The following is a 16,092-nucleotide window of genomic DNA, read 5'->3' as shown; positions in this document are numbered from 1 at the left end:
CAATCTGCTAGGAGCTTGCTGAGATGAGTAAGAGCCGTCTGCTAGTGAAGGGAAATTTGGACTCAATGAAAATAGTCAATGGAAACCTCTGTTTGCTGTATCAAGCATGCAGTACTTATACCCGTACATGGAACAAATTTTTTTTTAGCTTCAATGTTGTAAGGAAGATGGCAATTTTCCTTCTCAGCGTAACATATAAATGTACTACTTGGAAATCGAGTAGTTGGCTTGAGTTCTATTTCTGGTATTGTCGGCAATGTACTCGCCTAAGACAAGCCCTTTGACCACTAGCTATAGACTCTAATATCCTAATCAAGGTTATTAGTACCTTCTGATAGTAGCTTAGCTCCTCCATTTACAGCAAATCTTACTTTTTCTGCATTCAGCTGATGAAGTCTATGAAAGAATAGCAGGAATAATAAGCTAGTTTTGGTGTTTTGGCCTTTTGGATAGGAATGCAGGGAGGAAATGAAATGAGGGATGTCTTGAAATGTCTCACTTAGACTTTCTTATGTTCAGAGAAATACAGAGAGAACATTTCCTAGATATTGAGAGTAAATTTCTTTTCTTGAACTATCTTAAGTGCCTCAGAAGAGGACTTCAGTTTGAGATGACTTTTTTTTTTTTTTTTTAATGTGAGCACAGACAATTCTCTCTCCACCCTCAACCCTTTACACAATTTCTGAGAACAGCGAATTTCAACGAACGGGAGGAACAGAAATGAAGTTGACAAGAGAAGCCATCTAAAATTAAAACTCTCCATATGGAATTGCTTTTTCTTTTCCTCCAGAGAGTGTACTCACTCTAAGTCAGCTCTGTCTTTGAACATTTTCTTACAGGATAGTCATTGGAGGCTCTGATAACTCCTAGCTTCTATTATTGTCCAGCTTGTATCTTTTAAATGTCAAAACTATGTTCTTCCAAATGACAAATTTTTATTTTTAAAATATTTTTACTAACTTTACTTATATGTTGAACAGATAATAGTACAAAATTCAAAAACAAAAGACCAAACATGGTGAATTTTGTTGATTTTTAGTCTTTGGATTGGATCTGATGGTGTTTAGAAGTTGATGGGGTATAAGTAGCTCTCTAAGCTAGATTCTTTATTGCTTCCCATCAGTCTAAAATGTATTAGAAGAGAAAGGCGGCCAGGCGCGGTGGCTCATGCCTGTAATCCCAGCACTTTGGGAGGCTGAGGTGGGCAGATCACGAGGTCAGGAGATCGAGACCATCCTGGTTAACATGGTGAAACCCCGTCTCCACTAAAAATACAAAAAATTAGCCGGGCATGGTGGTGGGCGCCTGTAGACCCAGCTACTCGGGATGCTGAGGCAGAAGAATGGCATGAATCTGGGAGGCTGAGCTTGCAGTGAGCCGAGATTGTGCCACTGCACTCCAGCCTGGGTGGACAGAGCAAGACTCTGTCTCAAAAAAAAAAAAAACAAACAAACAAAAAAAAAAACAACAAAAAAAAAAAACATAGAAAGGCCTGGTTACAAGAATAAACTAATGGATTATTTTTAACTAATAGCAAGTTTACCTAGAAATCAGATATTTAAATACTGCTGCTGTATCTATATTTTTATGTCCATACTTTATTGTCCACGACGCCACTGATTGGTAGATACACATTTTATGTACAACTGAGAAAAAGAAACCTAGCCAGTTAAACTATTTCCCAGCACCTCCCGTTATTTAAATGATCTCTTAGGAAGGAATTGAGTGTATCTAATATATTTTTAAAATATATTTATTGAAAGAACTCTTCTGGACTTAACGATATATAGGTATTTATTATTTAACAGTCTTATAAACATATAAAAAATACAAGAAAAATACATCAGGTAAGTTTTACTCCTGAAACTTCTATACAAGAAAGTTTAAGTCTTCTGAATCACTTTCAACTCAAGACTTCAGTGTCTATATTTTGCCACGCAATTTGCCCTTTGTGCTATAAAGAATATTGGTGAAATAGTTTTAAAAGAATTTTTTTGTTTATTTTGCATTAACATCTTCTACAAAGTTTCTGGGAAAAATAAATTTATAAAATGAAAGTTCAGCCAGGCATGGTGCTCACACCTGTAATCCCAGCACTTTGGCAGGCCAAGGTGGGTAGATCACTTGAGGCCATGAGTTTGAGACTAGTCTGTCCAACATGTTGAAACCCCGTCTCTACTAAAAATATAAAAATTAGCCCAGCAAGGTGACACATGCCTGTAATCCCAGCTACTTGGGAGGCTGAGGCACAAGAATCGCTTGAACCCAGGAGGCAGAGACTGCAGTGAGCTGAGACAGCGCCGCTGTACTCCTGCCTGGGTGACAGAGTGAGACTCTGACAAAAAAAAAAAAAAAAAAAGCAAGCAAGGAAGGAGAAAGAGAGAGAGAAAGAAAAAGAAAGAAAGAAGGAAAGAAAAGAGTAAGTTAGTTCACTAATGCTGAGTTCTTAAGCTGTTTACCACTGCAATTTTGTCATGTTAACACAATTCTGACTGTTGCTGGGCTGGAAATGTAGAGGAACAGATCCCAGCACTTCCAACCGCCATTTGGTGCCTAGGGTTAGTAACTGCTCTGGTATATCTCAGGGTTTTCATTACAGTTGCTGAGACCCATTCTGCTAATTCAATTCAATGCTGAATTTTTAAATATTCACACATGAAAATTGCTTTGCGACTGCTGTCCATCTGACTGCAATTGAAAGATGCCATTCATTGTGAAATTCTACCCAAATTTAGAATTGGTAATAGACGAAAAGAAATGTGCATCTGTGCCGGGCACGGTGGCTCATGCCTGTAATCCCAGCACTTTGGGAGTTCGAGGTGAGTGGATCACCTGAGGTCAGGAGTTTGAGACCAGCCTGGCCAACATGGTGAAACCCTGTCTTACTAAAAATACAAAAAAAATTAGCTGGGCATGGTGGCATGCGCTTATAATCCCAGCTACTCGGGAGGCTGAGGCAGGAGAATCGCTTGAACCCAGGAGGTGGAGGTTGCAGTGAGCCGAGATCCTGCCATTGCACTCCAGCCTGGGTGACAAGAGTGAGACTGTCTCAAAAGAAAAAAGAAATGTGCATTTTAGAGTTAATGAAAAATAATGATTAAATATAGTTTCTAGAATTTTTAGTGTTTCAGATGAGAATTGTGGACGTTCACTGTGCTTATAAACCAAAATGCTAAGTCAAAAGCAAAAGCTCTTCCTGTTGGTTCCTAAGTGCGATGATTGGGTTTTCACATTCATGTGTGACATGTGCCTCCCTCAAATCTTGTGATGATGTCGGCACATGACCCATCTGACATGGGAAAAAAAGTGAAAATGTAAAAAGAAAAAGCAAAAGCTTGAAATTTTGAAATGTCTTAATTTCTTAGCGTGATTATCCCCTTCGTTAGAATGCTCGCAAATATTAACAATACATTTTTTTCAGGACATCTAAAGTGACTCAATTTGAACATTTTAAGTGGCAGGTTAAAAAAATTTTTTCCCAGGGAGGAGCCAAGATGGCTGAATAGGAACAGCTCCAGTCTGCAGCTCCCAGCGTGAGTGACACAGAAGATGGGTGATTTCTGCGTTTCCATCTGAGGTACCGGGTTCATCTCACTAGGGAGTGCCAGACAGTGGGCGCAGGTCATTGGGTGCCGTGCACCATGCATGAGCCGAAGCAGGGCGAGGCACTGCCTCACTCGGGAAGCGCAAGGGGTCAGGGAGTTCCCTTTCCTAGTCAAAGAAAGGGGTGACAGACGGCACCTGGAAAATCGGGTCATTCCCACCAGAATACTGCGCTTTTCCGATGGGCTTAAAAAACGGCGCACCACGAGATTATATCCCGCACCTGGCTCGGAGGGTCCTACGCCCACGGAGTCTCGCTGATTGCTAGCATAGCAGTCTGAGATCAAACTGCAAGGCGGCAGCGAGGCTGGGGGAGGGGTACCCGCCATTGCCCAGGCTAGCTTAGGTAAACAAAGCAGCCGGGAAGCTCGAACTGGGTGGAGCCCACCACAGCTCAAGGAGGCCTGCCTGCCTCTGTAGGCTCCACCTCTGGGGGCAGGGCACAGACAAACAAAAAGACAGCGGTAACCTCTGCAGACTTAAATGTCCCTGTCTGACAGCTTTGAAGAGAGCAGTGGTTCTCCCAGCACGCAGCTGGAGATCTGAGAACGAGCAGACTCCCTCCTCAAGTGGGTCCCTGACCCCTGACCCCTGAGCAGCCTAACTGGGAGGCACCCCCCAGTAGGGGCAGACTGACACTTCACACGGCAGGGTACTCCTCTGAGACAAAACTTCCAGAGGAATGATCAGACAGCAGCATTCACGGTTCATGAAAAACCGCTGTTCTGCAAACACCGCTGCTGATACCCAGGCAAACAGGGTCTGGAGTGGACCTCTAGCAAACTCCAACAGACCTGCAACTGAGGGTCCTGTCTGTTAGAAGGAAAACTAACAAACAGAAAGGACATCCACACCAAAAACCCATCTGTACATCACCATCATCAAAGACCAAAAGTAGATAAAACCACAAAGATGGGGATAAAACAGAGCAGAAAAACTGGAAACTCTAAAAAGCAGAGCACCTCTGTCTCCTCCAAAGGAACGCAGTTCCTCACCAGCAATGGAACAAAGCTGGACGGACAATGACTTTGACAAGTTCAGAGAAGAAGGCTTCAGACGATCAAACTACGAGCTACAGGAGGAAATTCAAACCAAAGGCAAAGAAGTTAAAAACTTTGAAAAAAATTTAGAAGAATGTATAACTAGAATAACCAATACAGAGAAGTGCTTAAAGGAGCTGATGGAGCTGAAAGCCAAGGCTTGAGAACTACGTGAAGAATGCAGAAGCCTCAAGAGCCAATGCGATCAACTGGAAGAAAGGGTATCAGTGATGGAAGATGAAATGAATGAAATGAAGCAAGAAGGGAAGTTTAGAGAAAAAAGAATAAAAAGAAATGAACAAAGCCTCCAAGAAATATGGGACTATGTGAAAAGACCAAATCTACGTCTGATTGGTGTACCTGAAAGTGACGGGGACAATGGAACCAAGTTGGAAAACACTCTACAGGATATTATCCAGGAGAACTTCCCCAATCTAGCAAGGCAGGCCAACATTCAGATTCAGGAAATACAGAGAATGCCACAAAGATACTCCTCGAGAAGAGCAACTCCAAGACACATAATACACATAATTGTCAGATTCACCAAAGTTGAAATGAAGGAAAAAATGTTAAGGGCAGCCAGAGAGAAAGGTCGGGTTACCTACAAAGGGAAGCCCATCAGACTAACAGCTGATCTCTCAGCAGAAACTCTACAAGCCAGAAGAGAGTGGGGGCCGATATTCAACATTTTAAAGAAAAGAATTTTCAACCCAGAATTTCATATCCAGCCAAACTAAGCTTCATAAGTGAAGAAGAAATAAAATCCTTTACAGACAAACAAATGCTGAGAGATTTTTGTCACCACCAGGCCTGCCCTAAAAGAGCTCCCGAAGGAAGCACTAAACATGGAAAGGAACAACCGGTACCAGTCACTTGCAAAATCATGCCAAATTGTAAAGACCATTGAGGCCAGGAAGAAACTGCATCAACTAACGAGCAAAATAACCAGCTAACATCATAATGACAGGATCAAATTCACATATAACACTATTAACTTTAAATGTAAATGGACTAAATGCTCCAATTAAAAGACACAGACTGGCAAATTGGATAAAGAGTCAAGACCCATCAGTGTGCTGTATTCAGGAAACCCATCTCACCTGCAGAGACACACATACACTCAAAATAAAGGGATGGAGGAAGATCTACGAAGCAAATGGAAAACAAAAAAAGGCAGGGGTTGGAATCCTAGTCTCTGATAAAACAGACTTTAAAGCAACAAAGATCAAAAGAGAAAAAGAAGGCCATTACATGATGGTAAAGGGATCAATTCAACAAGAAGAGCTAACTATCCTAAATATATATGCACCCAATACAGGAGCACCCAGATTCATAAAGCAAGTCCTGAGTGACCTACAAAGAGACTTAGACTCCCACACATTAATAATGGGAGACTTTAACACCTCACTGTCAACATTAGACAGATCAACGAGACAAAGTTATCAAGGATATCCAGGAATTGAACTCAGCTCTCCACCAAGCAGACCTAATAGACATCTACAGAACTCTCCTCCCCAAATCAACAGAATATACATTTTTTTCAGCACCACACCACACCTATTCCAAAATTGACTACATAGTTGGAAGTAAAGCTCTCCTCAGCAAATGTAAAAGAGCAGAAATTAAAAGAAACTATCTCTCAGGCGACAGTGCAATCAAACTAGAACTCAGGATTAAGAAACTCACTCAAAACCGCTCAACTACATGGAAACTGAACAACCTGCTCCTGAATGACTACTGGGTACATAACGAAATGAAGGCAAAAATAAAGATGTTCTTTGAAACCAACGAGAACAAAGACACAACATACCAGAATCTCTGGGACACATTCAAAGCAGTGTGTAGAGGGAAATTTATAGCACTAAATGCCCACAAGAGAAAGCAGGAAAGATCCAGAATTGACACCCTAACATCACAATTAAAAGAACTAGAAAAGCAAGAGCAAACACATTCAAAAGCTAGCAGAAGGCAAGAAATAACTAAAATCAGAGCAGAACTGAAGGAAATAGAGACACAAAAAACCCTTCAAAAATTAATGAATCCAGGAGCTGCTTTTTTGAAAGGATCAACAAAGTTGATTGACCGCTAGCAAGACTAATAAAGAAAAAAAGAGAGAAGAATCAAATAGACGCAATAAAAAAATGATAAAGGGGATATCACCATCGATCCCACAGAAATACAAACTACCATCAGAGATTACTACAAACACCTCTATGCAGATAAACTAGAAAATCTAGAAGAAATGGATAAATTCCTCGACACACACACTCTCCCAAGACTAAACCAGGAAGAAGTTGAATCTCTGAATAGACCAATAACAGGAGCTGAAATTGTGGCAATAATCAATAGCTTACCAACCAAAAAGAGTCCAGGACCAGATGGATTCACAGCCGAATTCTACCAGAGGTACAAGGAGGAACTGGTACCATTCCTTCTGAAACTATTCCAATCAATAGAAAAAGAGGGAATCCTCCCTAACTCATTTTATGAGGCCAGTATCATCCTGATACCAAAGCCGGGCAGAGACACAACAAAAAAAGAGAATTTTAGACCAATATCCTTGATGAACATTGATGCAAAAATCCTCAATAAAATACTGGCAAACCGAATCGAGCAGCACATCAAAAAGCTTATCCACCGTGATCAAGTGGGCTTCATCCCTGGGATGCAAGGCTGGTTCAATATATGCAAATCAATAAATGTAATCCAGCATATAAACAGAACCAAAGACAAAAACCACATGATTATCTCAATAGATGCAGAAAAGGCCTCTGACAAAATTCAACAACCCTTCATGCTAAAAACTCTCAATAAATTAGGTATTGATGGGATGTATCTCAAAATAATAAGAGCTGTTTATGACAAACCCACAGCCAATATCATACTGAATGGGCAAAAACTGGAAGCATTCCCTTTGAAAACTGGCACAAGACAGGGATGCCCTCTCTCACCACTCCTATTCAACATAGTGTTGGAAGTTCTGGCCAGGGCAATCAGGCAGGAGAAGGAAATAAAGGGTATTCAATTAGGAAAAGAGGAAGTCAAATGGTCCCTGTTTGCAGATGACATGATTGAATATCTAGAAAACCCATTGTCTCAGCCCAAAATCTCCTTAAGCTGATAAGCAACTTCAGCAGAGTCTCAGGATACAAAATCAATGTGCAAAAATCACATGCATTCTTGTACACCAGTAACAGACAAACAGAGAGCCAAATCATGAGTGAACTTCCATTCACAATTGCTTCAAAGAGAATAAAATACCTAGGAATCCACCTAACAAGGGACATGAAGGACCTCTTCAAGGAGAACAACAAACCACTGCTCAATGAAATAAAAGGATACAAACAAGTGGAAGAACATTCCATGCTCATGGGTAGGAAGAATCAATATCGTGAAAATGCCCATACTGCCCAAGGTAATTTATAGATTCAATGCCATCCCCATCAAGCTACCAATGAATTTCTTCACAGAATTGGAAAAAACTACTTTAAAGTTCATATGGAACCAAAAAAGAGCCTGCATTGCCAAGTCAATCCTGAGCCAAAAGAACAAAGCTGGAGGCATCACACTACCTGACTTCAAACTATACTACAAGGCTACAGTAACCAAAACAGCATGGTACTGGTACCAAAACAGAGATATAGACCAATGGAAAAGAACAGAGCCCTCAGAAATAATGCCACATATCTACAACTATCTGATCTTTGACAAACCTGAGAAAAACAAGCAATGGGGAAAGGATTCCCTTATTTAACAAATGGTGCTGGGAAAACTGGCTCGCCATATGTAGAAAGCTGAAACTGGATCCCTTCCTTACACCTTATACAAAAATCAATTCAAGATGGATTAAAGACTTAAATGTTAGACCTAAAACCATAAAAACCCTAGAAGAAAACCTAGGCATTACTATTCAGGACATAGGCATGGGCAAGGACTTCATGTCTAAAACACCAAAAGCAATGGCAACAAAAGCCAGAATTGACAAATGGGATCTAATTAAACTAAAGAGCTTCTGCACAGCAAAAGAAACTACCATCAGAGTGAACAGGCAACCCACAAAATGGGAGAAAATTTTCTCAACCTACTTATCTGACAAAGGGCTAATATCCAGAATCTACAATGAACTCAAACAAATTTACAAGAAATAACAAACAACCCCATCAAAAAGTGGGCAAAGGATATGAACAGACACTTCTCAAAAGAAGACATTTATGCAGCCAAAAGACAGATGAAAAAATGCTCATCATCACTGGCCATCAGAGAATGCAAATCAAAACCGCAATGAGATACTGTCTCACACCAGTTAGAGTGGCAATCATTAAAAAGTCAGGAAACAACAGGTGCTGGAGAGTATGTGGAGAAATAGGAACACTATTACACTGTTGGTGGGACTGTAAACTAGTTCAACCATTGTGGAAGTCAGTGTGGCGATTCCTCAGGGATCTAGAACTAGAAATACCATTTGACCCAGCCATCCCATTACTGGGTATATACCCAAAGGACTATAAATCATGCTGCTATAAAGACACATGCACACGTATGTTTATTGCGGCACTATTCACAATAGCAAAGACTTGGAACCAACCCAAATGTCCAACAATGATAGACTGGATTAAGAAAACATGGCACATATACACCATGGAATACTATGCAGCCATAAAATGAGTTCATGTCCTTTGTAGGGACATGGATGAAATTGGAAATCATCATTCTCAGTAAACTATCGCAAGAACAGAAAACCAAACACCGCATATTCTCACTCATAGGTGGGAATTGAACAATGAGAACACATGGACACAGGAAGGGGAACATCACACTCTGGGGACTGTGGTGGGGTGGGGGGAGCGGGGAGGGATAGCATTGGGAGATACACCTAATGCTAGATGACGAGTTAGTGGGTGCAGCGCACCAGCATGGCACACGTATACATATGTAACTAACCTGCACATTGTGCACATGTACCCTAAAACTTAAAGTATAATAATAAAAAAAAACAAAAAAAAGAACACTGGCTTATACCCTATAATACCTGATATTTAATAATAAAAAGAATTACGGGAGAGAAAAGTCTCTACACACACACACACACACAAAATTTTCCCTAGTAACTCAAACATTCGTTTTACTGTAAGAAATTCAGAAATCTGATTTAAGGATGACCTTCTAATTGAAAAGAGGAAAAGCAATGGAAAGATATCTGTATTTGTAACTGAAACTGGCTCAAATCATAGCTGTATTCTCCTTTCTTTGAAATGTGTAGAATTATAGCCAATGGGTTAAGAAAAATTATTTAAAACTTCAAAATAAGGCAACCAAGTAGAGCAGCATATCCTTTCAATGTCATATTGGAACATTTTTAAAATAAATAAACCTGACCAAGGATTATTTATTCAGGAGAACTTCTTTAACTTTTGTTTTTTACTCTTAATTAGAGTCTAGACACTGGGAAGTTGTGTGTTAATGTTTAGATTTTTGGCAGTAGCTGTCTAGTGGAAAAAAGAACCCTATGTGTTACACATTTTAGGATATTAACCAGCTTTTCATGTAACCTAGCAATTTTATACTAAAATTTTCAAAGGCTAGAAACACCTTCTCCATCAGCTCTCTTTGGATCAGCCTTATTTTTTTGCCGGTTTCTTCATTATTGAGTTGAGTATATCTTGATATATATTTATTCTATATTTTTACAAGTCCTGTTTTCAACTTTAAAAAATTTTTTCACTTTATCAAGATTTAAACCTCTCAAGTGAAATAGTTACTACTTGTCATTATGTTATATATTTGTAGGTTGACAAGTGCTCCTGGTGGTAGTTCATAGTGACCTGCAGAGATGAAAATGCATGTTTACGACGTTTAAAAGTAGATTGCTGAGCCTGTGCATGACTTAGACTTCATCAAGTGACTCCGATGTGATTGGCAAATGATTCTCCTTGTGTGGATGGAAGAGTTTCAGGGGCCAGAGCTGGCCTTGTGCAAGGAATCTAGCCAGAACATTTCAGAAGAGCCTAGGGATGCAGTGGTGCCCCACGAGGCTGCTCTTCATCTTTGCCCCTCCAGCACCTGGTGTGGGGTTTTTTAAGCTCTCAACCATGTGTGTGGTGGTTTCCTGGAGTTACCATCCTTGTCCTTCAGGGGATTTGAGGATTTGAGCCTCTGTTTGCAGAGGCTCCAGAAACGCAAGGTTGGGTCTTCAGAATGATCTCTAGGAAGGAACTGAGTGTATCAGACATTAAATTTACTTAGTTCCAGTTTACCCCCACTGTGCACTTTTTCTTATCTCTCTCCCTCTTCCATTAATCCCATTTTTCTCCCTCCTTTCCTTCCCTCCTCCCCTTTTTTTTGTGTTGACCTATTTACAAACTCCCCTCACTTGAGATGATGTGGAAGATTACATCACGCTTAACTGATATATATATATATATATATATATATATATATGATTACCTGAAGGCTTTCTATAATGCCTTAGTGGAAGCCTTTATGGTAAATGCCAATCAATGAAACACAGGGAGTAGAAATTTCCTGTGTATTTGAATGTTGCATTGATCACCTTATCTAGTGTACCTAGCCATTTTCTTAAGGTAGTAATTAAAGTGTTTCATACTTGAAGTGGTTTAGGGTCATGAATTTTGAATTGACAGAATACTCAAAGTACAGTGCTGTATTTTCTTATGTAGCTCATGTAGGTCAGCACTCAAAAGTCAGGTAAGATGTTGCTGAAAGTATAAATGAGTGGAAAACAAGAAAGGCTATTAAATTCTTTGCCAGAGAAATCTTCATAAATAGAACAAGTGACCATCCGGGTGGGAGACTGAAAATGTCTGTTCCTGAATTCACTGAGATAGAGAAGGTAGAATATCCCCACAATGTTTTGGGGGACTTTTGCTTCTTTAATTCATTGTCTGATTATGTTGATAAAACCCTGGGGATGGAGATATGTACAGTTCAACAGTCTCAGGAAGGAGGCCCCTTTAGTACAATGTTTAGGGGATTCAAGATAAGTGTGGGCTCAGAATGGTGTCGGGAATCAGAACCCTGGAGCCAGTGAGAAAGCCAAACTTCACATGAATGACATCTGAAGTCTAATAAGAGCTCAAGGTCAGTTGATGTCTTGAGGGGAGCCAGGCATGGTGTAAGAACCAGGATTTCTTCAAGAGGGAGCTTTAGAAGAATGTAGTGGAGAATGCTGACGCCACTCCAGACTGAAAGCTCATAGTCGACAGCTGCCTCCTCACAAGAGCCCACCTGGTTCTGGGTTCTGTTCACAGCATTTTCTGGGCATCATGTCATTTAACCCTCACAACAGGCCAGTGAGAGAGTAATACTATTACTTTGCAGTGTTGTAGGGGAAGAAGTGGCTTTAGAGAGGTGAACTTTGCTTCTAAGAGTATCAACTGATATTGAAGCTTGCATTGGAACCCAGGTTGGTCTCTCTCCACCTCTGTGCTGCCAGTCGTGATGCTGTGCTGCCCCCTATATCTGCTCCTCCCACCTGTTGCAAGTAGCCAGCCTCTTTCTTACCTGATGAAGACCATCAGGCCTGAAGGTCCAGGCTCTTTTGCTCCTGCAGAAAGCCCAATTGGGGTGGGACATCTGGTCATGCAGAAGCCACGTGACTGGTGGGCACAGGACTCCCAGGCACCTGTTCTCACAAGGGTGGGCTCTTCTGGGGACATTTGGGGGCTACTTATGATTCTTTTGAGCTGTCCTTTGACTTATTCCTTCCAACCTCCAACATAAAGGGCCATTCAGAGAAGCAGTACCTATGGCAGCTTTAAACCGCCCTGCTCCTCTGCTATTCTGTCTGACAGCATGAGAAGCCAGTAAAAGCTTCTTCACATCAGGGTGCCAGTGGGGAAATAGGAAGGAAAAGGGGGAATAAGAAGGAAAAGCACGCTATTTTCTACACAGGGGAGGATTTCATACCAATGTGTTCAGAATGGTTTTACAAAGACTGTGCATATATGCTCCAGGTCTGTTCAGGAAAGATTCATTTGTGGAGGATTGAAATGTTCCTATTAATATTTCTTATCTAAGAGAAACAGAGGCATCTACTGAATTTCACAAAATGTAATATGAAAACTGATCTCCAAGGGTCAGCTTTAATATTTTACTTCCTTCTTCATTGTTGAAAATATATTTCAGCTCTCTTTTACATACCAGCATACAGCACAGGGAGAAGATAGCATAATCACTGTGAAAATATTATCAAATGCAAGCACGCATTTGCATTTTTGGCAAACAACCGCTTTTGGTTTTACATTGTATTGTTCCATAATATTTAAAGCACAAAGTCCTGAAATTATCAAACCTACTTGAGTTTGCGATAGTCAGATACTAGTTTCATTGTGCTTTTAATTAATAAAATGTGGATTGTCTAAATTAAAATTTTCATTATGAAATATTTCGGCCATAAGGGAAAAAACAGAATTAAATGGTATTCATGTATGTGCCTACCACTCAGATTTTATAGATACTAACTTTTTGCTGTATTTTCTTCAAACGTGACTTTATGTTGTGACTATTAATAAAATAGCACATTACAGGTGTAGTTGTTGTATAGCCCCCTTCACATCCTCTCTTCCTCCCTTTCTCCTTTCATGACGCTGATGTATATTAGTCCCCTGAATTATTATTATTATTATTATTTGAGACAGAGTCTTGCTCTGTCACCCTGGCCGGAGTGCAGTGCCATGATCTTGGCTCACAGCAACCTCTGCCTCCTGGTTCAAGTGATTCTCTTGCCTTAGCCTCCCCAGTAGCTGGGACTATAGGTGCACACCACCACGCCTGGCTAATTTTTGTATTTTAGTAGAGACGGAGTTTTGCCACGTTGGCCAGGCTGGTCTTGAACTCCTGACCTTAGGTGATCCACACACCTCGGCCTCCCAAAGTGCTGGAATTACAGGCATGAGCCACCGTGCCCAGCCCCCTGAAAGTTTTTATGCTTTGACAACATGGTTGTGAAAATACTAAGTGAAATTTTCTTCAGAGCTGTATTTTGAAGTAGAGCCATAAACCTATTCTTTTATTATTATACTTTAAGTTGTAGGGTACATGTGCACAATGTGCAGGTTTGCTACATAGGTATACATGTACCATGTTTGTTTGCTGCACCCATCAACTTGTCATTTACATTAGGTATTTCTCCTAATGCTATCCTCCACCAGCCCCCCTACCCCCCGACAGCCCCAGTGTGTGATGCTCCCCTCCCTGTGTGCATGTGTTCTCATTGTTCAACTCCCACTTATGAGTGGGAACATGTGGTGTTAGGTTTTCTGTCCTTGTGATAATTTTGCTGAGAATGATGGTTTCCAGCTTCATCCATGTCCCCGCAAAGGACATGAACTCATCCTTTTTTATGGCTGCATAATATTCCTTGGTGTATACATGCCACATTTTCATTATCCAGTCTATCATTGATGGATATTTGGGTTGGTTCCAAGTCTTGCTATTGCGAATAGTGCCACAATAAACATACATGTGCATGTGTCTTTATAGCAGCATGATTTATAATCCTTTGGGTATGTACCCAGTAATGGGATGGCTGGGTCAAATGGTATTTCTAGTTCTAGATTCTTGAGGAATCGCCACACTGTCTTCCAAAATGGTTGAACCAGTTTACAGTCCCACCAACAGTGTAAAAGTGTTCCTATTTCTCCACATCCTCTCCAGCACCTGTTGTTTCCTGACTTTTTAATGATTGCCATTCTAACTGGTGTGAGATGGTATCTCATTGTGGTTTTGATTTGCGGTTCTGTGATGACCACTGATGATGAGCATATTTTCATATGGCTGTTGGCTGCATAAATGTCTTCTTTTGAGAAGTGTCCATTTATATCCTTTGCCCACTTTTTGATGGGGTTGTTTTTTTCTTATAAATTTGTTTAAGTACTTTGTCGATTCTGGATATTAGTCCTTTGTCAGATGGATAGACTGCAAAATTTTTCTCCCATTCTGTAGATTGCCTGTTCACTCTGATGATAGTTACTTTGGCTGTGCAGAAGCTCTTTAGTTTAATTAGATCCCATTTGTCTATTTCAGCTTTTGTTGCCATTGCTTTTGGTGTTTTTAGTCATGAAGTCTTTGCCAATGCCTATGTCCTGAATGGTATTGCCTAAGTTTTCTTGCAGGGTTTGTATGGTGTTAGGTCTTACATTTAAGTCTTTAATCCATCTTGAGTTAACTTTTGTATAAGATGTAAGGAAGGGAATCCAGTTTCAGCTTTCTACATATGGCTAGCCAGTTTTCCCAGCACCACTTATTAAATAGGGAATCCTTTCCCTATTTCTTGTTTTTGTCAGGTTTGTCAAAGATCAGATGGTTGTAGATGTGTGGTATTTCTGAGGGCTCTGTTCTGTTCCATTGGTCTATATCTCTGTTTTGGTACCAGTACCATGCTGTTTTGGTTACTGTAGCCTTATAGTATAGTTTGAAGTCAGGTAGCATGATGCCTCCAGATTTGTTCTTTTGGCTTAAGATTGACTTGGCAATGCGGGCTCTTTTTTGGTTCCATATGAACTTTAAAGTAGTTTTTTCCAATTCTGTGAAGAAAGTCATTGGTAGCTTGATGGGGATGGCATTGAATCTATAAATTACCTTGGGCAGTATGGCCATTTTCACAATATTGATTCTTCCTATCCATGAGCATGGAATGTTCTTCCATTTCTGTCCTCTTTTATTTTGTTGAGCAGTAGTTTGTAGTTCTCCTTGAAGAGGTCCTTCACATCCCTTGTAAAGTTGGATTCCTAGGTATTTTATTCTCCTTATAGTAATTTGAATGGGAGTTCACTCATGATTTGGCTCCTTATTCTTGGTACATAGGAATGCTTGTGATTTTTGCACATTGATTTTGTATCCTGAGACTTTGCTGAAGTTGCCTATCAGCTTAAGGAGATTTTTGGGCTGATACGATGGGGTTTTCTAGATATACAATCATGTCATCTGCAAACAGAGGCAATTTGACTTCCTCTTTTGCTAATTGAATAGCCTTTATTTCTTTCTCCTGCCTGATTGCCCTGGCCAGAACTTCCAACACTATGTTGAATAGGACTGGTGAGAGAGGGCATCCTTTTCTTGTGCCAGTTTTCAAAGGGAATGCTTCCAGTTTTTGCCCATTCAGTATGATATTGGCTGTGGATTTGTCATAAATGGCTCTTATTATTTTGAGATACATTCCATCAATACCTATTTTATTGAGAGTTTTTAGCATGAAAGGCTGTTGAATTTTGTCAAAGGCCTTTTCTGCATCTATTGAGATAATCGTGGTTTTTGTCATTGGTTCTTTTTATGTGATGGATTATGTTTATTGGTTTGCATATGTTGAACCAGCCTTGCATCCCAGGGATGAAGCAGACTTGCTCATGGTGGATAAGCTTTTTGATGTGCTGCTGGATTTGGTTTGCCAGTATTTTAATGAGGATTTTCACATTGATGTTCATCAGGGATA

At 40.3% G+C, this 16,092-nt stretch overlaps 1 protein-coding gene and 1 non-coding gene across 19 annotated transcripts in view; both read left to right on the top strand.

The window, feature by feature from the left end:
* Positions 1 to 16,092, top strand: part of ELMO1 (engulfment and cell motility 1) — a 592,158-nt gene that overhangs the window by 273,255 nt on the left and 302,811 nt on the right. The gene's annotated exons all lie outside the window — the stretch shown is intronic.
* LOC115935502 (small nucleolar RNA U13) lies at positions 3,194 to 3,295 on the top strand. The gene has a single exon (XR_004071123.1). It is a non-coding gene; the product is annotated as a small nucleolar RNA U13 (small nucleolar RNA).

Source organism: Gorilla gorilla, chromosome 6 (genome assembly GCF_029281585.2).
Source record: "Gorilla gorilla gorilla isolate KB3781 chromosome 6, NHGRI_mGorGor1-v2.1_pri, whole genome shotgun sequence".
In the NCBI taxonomy this organism is placed as follows: Eukaryota; Metazoa; Chordata; class Mammalia; order Primates; family Hominidae; genus Gorilla; species Gorilla gorilla.
This window is presented reverse-complemented; position numbering and strand designations above follow the sequence as displayed.